At 41.3% G+C, this 8,505-nt stretch overlaps 1 pseudogene; it reads left to right on the plus strand.

Annotated features, from left to right (window-relative positions):
• Positions 1 to 1,186: 1,186 nt before the first annotated feature.
• LOC146025230 (5S ribosomal RNA) lies at positions 1,187 to 1,303 on the plus strand (annotated as a pseudogene).
• Positions 1,304 to 8,505: the final 7,202 nt, after the last annotated feature.

Below are 8,505 nucleotides of genomic sequence, written 5' to 3' on the forward strand. Positions count from 1 at the left end.
CCTTTTCAAGCCCGAAGCATGGCGAGCGCACGGAGCCCCGCGAGGGGCCGCGGATTACCTTACATGTAATCTGCGTACCCTCGCGGGGCTCACTGCGCTCACCACGTTTCGGGCTCGTAATTCACGTCCCCTTGCAGGGCTCGCTGTACTCACCACACTTCGGGCTCATTGGGTCGCTGCGCTTGCCACACTGTATAAAATCAACTCCACCCTGACGTGGATAGTGGGGGTATGAAAAGGTCGGGAGGACACGTAACGCGTCCGCTCACCACACTTCTGGCTGTCGTGGATAGTAGGGGTGTGGTGGGGGTGTTTCAGGAACACATTCACACCTGCCATATCATACATCTCAGCAATAGCTAATCAGACGCAGGAGCGTATCATTGCTGGAGCGTCTGAGATGTTCCTGCAGGTCAAACAAATGGAGCGCCTCTTCACCCGCGCCAGCATGATCACCTATCCGCCAAATAGAGGGGATCATGCTGGCACTGACGTTGTGAGAGAGGCGCTGACTAGGCTTGCCAGGGACGCCGGGGACAGAGGTGCTGTTCCCGGCAACAGTAGTTACTTGTGTAGTTTCACAGCGCCAGCCTATACTGATAACATAGCTTACACTGCCGCCGTTATACTACACAAGTATGGCAGCGGCTGCTGCCGGCGCTATGCTGATAACGTAGCATACAGCAGTATGCTACGGCCAATCAGGAGCCGAGAAACTTGGAGACGGCGAAGACAGAGAAGACACAGAAGATGTCTCGCCAGAGGACCTGGTAAGTAGGATCTAGATACCTGTTATCATTATTTAGTATCCACAACTAATGCGTGTAGATATATTTCTTCAATAGATACTTTGATCCACATGCTGTTATGTATACTGCTGGTAATAAATTTATCTTGCACATACAATGATCCAAGATCTATAAAGACCTCACTCACCCCTGCATGTGGCATTGTGCACAGTATTTCCCATTACTGGCTCAGTGACCACGAATCCATTAAATCCTGCAGTGGGTACATATACTGTTACTCTGGGAGCATACTTTTTTCCTTCCTTATTTATTCATTCTAATCTACTATCACCTCTCATCTGGACTCGTTCACTCTCTCATTCTCCTGGGTGACACCGGGGAAAAGCAGAAGTGATAACTGGCTCCTAGTTCCATTTGAGGCTCTCTCATCTGATGCTATATACAGCCATACATCGCTGGGCCGCCTGATCCCATCCGAACTCAGCAGCTAAGCAGCGACTGGCTGGATCAGTACCTTTTGGGAGACCACCAGGGAATATCCAGTGCTGTATCACACACTCAGACAGCAGAAGTAGCGAATGCATACGAAGAGCATTCCTCCCTCTTTTCTTATCCACCAATTCTGCTCTAACAATAGTAACGTAAACCTGTTGCCCTTATCATCGCATTCGGGCCCATCAATTGTTGTATACCACTCAAGGAGGGTCTGAAGCAAGAACCCAAAATATTAACAGCATCTGCACCTTTTATGTGCACGGTATCATTATCCTGTATAAACTTGCCTTGCCCAAATTATTTACTGCCTGGTAAATTCCCTGCAAAATCATTTTCGCCCACCTGACGGTTATTGTATTACAATTTCGTTTTTGCCTGCATTGTGTATTTACTATTATAAAATAAATTCTACAGTTTAATTCACATGCTGATTTGCATTTTAAAACTGTTCTTTGTATCAAATTGACGTGTGCTTGTATGTATTTTAAGTGTAATCAATAAAGGTTAGATTTTATGTCACACATTTGTACACCATCTTTTCACTTTCTTAATATTTCAAGTGTGCCCCAAAAACCCTTTCGTTCTTCCTACGTCTCTTCCAAGACACCCACTTTAATTCAGTTATCCTGCTGAATCTTTTGGGAGCACCACCAACCTAGTACCCCAAATACTCTTCTTGTTAAAAGGTCGCATGTTGGTTCACCATTTAATTCCTATATCTCCATTTTTTCCCTCACAACCTGCCTGTGACACTTCACCCAGTTATTTCAAGTAGGATTCCTTCCACAGGTCCCCCATGGATTTCTTTTTGGATCCAGGACCCCGGACTCTTCAGCCCTGGAATTTTTGAATGGTGGGGTTCTAATTGTCTGCGCAAGGGTAGAGCTGCCTGTATTTCTTTTGAGATTTGGAATACCACCCAAGTACCCCTAAAAACTAAACTTTGTGCAAAAAATTTCAGTAGATTAGGCACACTTTTTCTTCAAACTAATTGGTTTTGACAGGTCCACGCCCACATTTAGACAGGTTGATATCAAACTCGATACGATCGTATCGCGTTTGATATCAGAGTTGTTAAATAAATATTAAACAGTATTAAAATATAATTGATTTGATGCTGTAACTTCACACACAGATATTCACTATATCAAATAACACCACAGCTGTATAAATTAATTTATAAAAATAGCTTAAAGATATCTTATCCAGCAGGAAGAATTTCTAAACAAAATGCTAAAAAAAGATGTTAGAACAATATGGTATACAACAGATATATAATTCGTAGAATTGTATAACTTGTTTTATATCAAATTTGATTTGTGTAGGATGTCTCGCAACGCTGATCTTCAAAACAGCCAGCTGAAAGCCTGGTATTATAACGTATTAAAGCCGGGTAGTTTTTGCGGCATTGATAAATATTATAAAGCTTTGAAAAATCAATTTAAAAGAGCCGATGTGAGAAAATGGTTACAAGAGCAAGACACGTACACATTGCACAAACCGGCTAGAAAAAACTATAAAAGGAATATGATATGCGTATCTGATATAAATCAACAGTGGCAATGTGATTTGGTATCGCTCATAGATCTTTCACTGCGAATAATACAGGCAGATCATTACCAACTATAATAACACTTACCTTAGAATGATCCAAAAGCACTACAACGAAGTGTCTGACCAACCGTGTATCAAAAAATAAATAAAATAAAAATAAGGGTATACTCCACACAAATGCTTAAACGAAAGACTTGTAGACCATGTAAGTATAGTTGATAAGGCTGGTTTGAATTGTGATGCAGGCTGTGGGGGCATATGTTATACATTTAAAGACACAGAAGCCTGAGAAATGGAGTATTGTTTTACACACACGTCAACCCATTTTGACGGATGATTGTAATTTTCAAAAGTAATTTTAAACACCGGATTCCATATTATTTGAAGACGTTGATATTTACATATGACGTAATTAGCGTAGACAGCACGGCAGTGCTGGTAACAATTATATTCATTAGAAATCTCATACCTCTGAAAAAAACATTTTCACATGGCTATCTGTTTAATTAGGTTAGACAGATCAAAGAAAGGCCATGAAATCTTTGCAACAGAGCATGAGTGACATCTAGTGGCCATGTATTGCAGTTGCAACCAACCATTACCGGGTGACGCGGCGTCACCTGACAATGTTGATCACCCTGCAACACCCATGCATAACGACGTAGAGGGGGTTGCGTCACCCGGTAATGGTGAAGGTCGGCGAGATGTGTACTTCGAAGCAGTTAACAGGTATGAGCGACACCATCCTAATTTCAGAGCCGTTGAGTATCATAATCATTTTCAATTTGTTAATTTGGAAAGAGTTACATCATTTGCAGAGGGTGTTGAAGCCATACACAACGCTATACAGGTTATGATTGATGAATTCATGGTCGGTGTTGACCCTAATGATCGTGTACAGTTAAGATTGGTTGGGGGTGGTTTACACAATGCCATCTACTCACACCGAAAGCCACAAGAAACATTAGACGCAGTCAGTTTCTTGAATCAAATTACAAACACTCTTCAAAGTAACGCTGAATTCTTATTAGCCACGGGTTTAAGGTTTGTTATCACTGTTTTTAGAAATAGATCGGGTGGGGCCCTAACTGGTCGCGGCCTTAGACGCATTCCATACAGCTTAATTATAGAAAGGCGCAGAAGACATCAGTATGATTTCAGCAATATGCACAATTATTTGTGCTTTGCGGCATCGATCTGCAAATTTCTGGATAAAGGTAATGCCACAGATGCTGAAATACACGATCGGGTGCTTCAGATTCATAAGGATTTGAACCTACTGATCGATAAAGCAGTCAGCTTTAGCGACGTTGTTGTTTTTGAAAAACACGTAAAAACAAAAATTACAATATTATACCATAATAATCGTTCTTGGCATTATTTTTCTTCAGTAGCTCGCTACGATAATACCCTGTATGTATTATATCACGATTCACACGATTCACACGATTCACACTTTTATGGTGTGATTAATATTGCCGCATTTCTAGGGGCGAGGCTCTTTTGTGAGTTCTGTAATAGGACTTATGAGCGTTGGAACAGCCACGATTGTCTTTTCTTTTGTAAGTCTTGTCACAGACAAGCGTGCGCTGATGATGGGGTTTCCGCATTAGGTGCTCGGTTTGTAGGGTATTTTGCAGGTCAAGTGAATGTTTAGAGCAGCACAAAGCCTTAGCTTTAGATTGCAAAATATCCTATCTTGAACATGTTTATTGCAACAGGTGTTGTCTCTACCGTCGCAGGTCTCATGAGTGTCAGGGGCTAAAGTGTTCTACTTGCAAGGCATATGTTGATGGGTTTGCGGATCATTTGTGTTACATACAGCCCATCAAAGCGGAAGAACCCACCACCAAATACATCTTTTATGATTTTGAATGTATACAGGAGACAGGTATACATATACCAAACTACTGTTATGCTCTAACATTAATGGTTGAGAAATCCTGGGAGTTTAAGGGCAAGGGTTGTATCAATGATTTTGTAAAGACGTTCATGAAACCAAAATATGCGCATTACACATTCATAGCCCATAACGCTTGTCGGTATGATGCGTATTTTGTATTGAACAAGATCATCAAAGAACGGTATACAGTATCTCTCATCTCTAATGGCAGAAATATAATGTGTATCACAATAAAAGATCTGAAGATTAGGTTTATAGACTCTCTCAACTTTCTCCCCATGAAATTGAGCAGATTTCCAAAGGCCATGGGATTTGATGGTGTTAAAGGTCATTTCCCGCATTTTTTTAACACTGTCGATAACCAAAATTACATAGGGGGCATGCCCTCAATAGAATATTTTGGCCTACAACACATGATGCCTGAGGAGGCCACTGAAGTGGTACGAAAAATAACAAGCACAAGTCGTTTAATTTTCAAAAAGAATTAATACGATATTGTAAAGAGGATGTGAGAATATTGCAAAAAGGGTGCGCCGCTTTCAGATCAGCCGTTATAGCCATGACAGAACAGGAATTTGTAATAGAGAAAAAAGGTGTAGTCGTTAAACGTCACGTTGATCCATTCCAACTGACGACTTTAGCGTCGGTTTGTATGGCTATGTATCGTTGTAAATATTTACAGGCAAACACATTGGCTCTTGTACCGGGTGATAACTATCACAAGACCCAGAAGCGTTACTCAACACCAGCCATACAGTGGTTAATGTACATAGAACACAAAGAAGGTGTGAGTATAAGACACGCTTTACAAGGGGGGGAGAAGAAAGTCGGCAGATACAGTCTGGACGGTTCCGCCGTGATTAGCGGCGTGCCAACAGCTTTTGAATTCCAGGGTTGTTTTTATCACGGTTGTGACGCCTGCTACAAAGCCGATGATGAAAACAATCTGACTAAAATTACCTACGGTCAACTGCGTCACAAGACGCTGTTGAGGATACAATTCCTTAAACGGTGTGGATTTCAGATAAAGGAGATACTGTATGGGGTTGCGTGTGGAAGAAAATGAGGGAGACAGATGTGGAGCTAAAGGTTTTTCTGAAAGGTTTGGAAATACCTGACCCCTTGGATCCTTGTGATGGTCTTTATGGCGGCCGCACTAACGCCATAAAACTTTATCACAAGACAGAGTGTGTATGAAAAAATACACTATTTTGACTTTACTAACCTATACCCATTTGTCAACAAAACCAAAACATATCCTATACGTCACCCACGCATCATTTATAAGGACTTTGACGATATCACAAAGTATTTCGGTTTTGTTAAATTAAAAATAAATCCACCGCGTGGCCTTTTCTTTCCGGTTTTACCGGTTAAAATGAATGGTAAGTTAATGTTTCCACTGTGTCGTACATGCGCCGAATCTGGGCAGTGTGAGCCGTGTGTTCATGACTCAGAAAACCGCGCCCTAACCGGTACATGGTGCACAGTGGAGATAAATCTGGCTATAGAAAAGGGGTACAAAGTGTGTAAAATCTATGAGGTGTTGCATTTTGATGAGAGATCTGATCATTTGTTTTCAGGTTACATTAAAACACACCTCAGAGATAAACAGGAGTCTTCTGGTTACCCTGATTGGTGTACTGACTCTGTGAAACAACAAGAGTACATAGACGCGTATCAAAAAAATGAGGGCATAGCTTTAAGACACGCACACATAAATGTCAATCCCGCCAAAAGACAAATTTCTAAATTGTTTTTAAACTCATTATGGGGTAAATTTGGTCAATGTAGCAACATGCCCAATACTTGTCTAGTGACAGATCCTGATAAGCTTTCTGAATATGCCTTCCTACCACACTATGGGGTGTCTGCTTTAGACTTCATAGACTCAGAAACTGTTATGGTCAACTGGAAATACGCCAAAGACCATTATATCAGGGCTTCAACTACAAATATATTTATAGCAGCATTTACCACAGCCCACGCACGCATCGAGTTGTACAACCTATTGGAGATAGATGTCTGTATCACGATACAGATTCTGTAATTTTTGTCAGCAGGCCCGGTGACTGGAATCCGCCATTAGGTGATTATCTAGGGGAATTGACCAGCGAACTACCAGCTGGTACGCATATAACAGAGTTTGTTTCAGCTGGCCCCAAGTCATACGGCTATCGACTAAGCAATGGCAAGATGAGTCTCAAGGTCAAAGGTATAACGTTGAATGTTTGTAATGAGCAGCACGTTAACTTTGACAGTCTGAAAGAACTGGTCTTAGATTACCCTTTGAACCACAAAGGCGAGGATCAGAAAAAAATTGTGACCAGGCAGCCCGGTATAGTACGTGTGAAAAAGTACTGGCAGATTGAAACCCGTATGCTGCAGAAAACGCAAAAGTGCGTTTACACTAAACGTAACCTTACGGATAATTTTACAACCCTACCGTTTGGTTATTAAGATGGACATCCGTTTTCAACACCCCTTCTCCTGTATTTTAGCTGGGCCCTCCAATTCTGGGGAAAAGTTATTTTGTGAAAACGCTAATACAACACGCATCCACACATATGACGCATGTACCTGATAATGTTGTTTGGTTTTACACCTGTTGGCAACCAATATATGATCAACTTCTGGGTGATCACCCAGGTAGGCGCTTTATAGAGGGGTTGCCCGAGTCATTTAGCGACGACCAGCTTTTTCCCCCTGATAAGGTTAATTTAGCGGTGATAGATGACTTGATGGATGCCGCGAGTAATAATTCTGAGGTTGAGAAAGCGTTCACAAAGTATGTGCACCACCGTAATCTCAGTATCATGTACCTTGTGCAAAACATATTTTGTCAAGGTAGAAAGAGCAGGACTATACATTTAAACCCAAAATATATGGTCCTGTTTAAAAACCCCAGGGATAAAATGCAGGTAAGCATTCTGGCTAGACAAATGTACCCATCAAAATATCGTTTTTTTCTTGAAGCCTATGAGTCCGCTACGGAGCCACCATACGGTTATTTACTGGTTGATTTAAGAAACAATGCCCTTGATGACTATCGTTTACGAAGCGGATTATTTCCGCCCGACACACCAGTAGCTTATGTTGTTAAGAAGCGGGGTTCTAAATAGCTATAACCGCGCATCCTATAGTCATTCATTATCACTTCTAACAGCTGTGAACATGTCGGCCAGGATAAGGCGTAATTGGGCCCTTTTAAAAACTCTCATTAAAGCCAAACTGTCCCAAAGAAATGCTATATTATCCAACGCTTCAAACTATTTGGTGACTGCTATATGTGAGATTGCTCTCAATACGCTTAAAGGTAAAATACCCGTCACAGCGTCAGTTGAAATACCTTAAAAAGAAGAGGAACCTTATGAAATCGCTTTGTAATGAGAAATGCGCCATTGGGATAAAGAAGAGGTTGGTGAAACAGTCGGGTGAGTTTATCGGGTCGTTGCTTGGATTTGTTATTCCATTAATTACCGGACTACTGTCTTATCGGTGATGGAATATGCTGATAAAATGTATCTGGTACCCCAGCAACAGATAGACCGTTTAAACAACAAACCAACCAGCGATGATATACGCAAAACAGCCAAGCAAAGCCTAGATGCTGAGATCATAAGTATACTACATATATCAGAGTATGAAAAGGCAAAACGCTACACAGCTGTGTTACAGAGATACCTGGTGTTGAGTAAACAATCTGATAGAGAAATGTCAACTTTAACGCTTTTATCACCGGGTGCAAATGCTGTTGAGGATACAACTAATCCTACACAAGACGATGCTACCGACGCTGTTTAC

The sequence above is a fragment of the Crinia signifera genome, chromosome 7 (assembly GCF_055691185.1).
Source record: "Crinia signifera chromosome 7, ASM5569118v1, whole genome shotgun sequence".
NCBI lineage: Eukaryota > Metazoa > Chordata > Amphibia > Anura > Myobatrachidae > Crinia > Crinia signifera.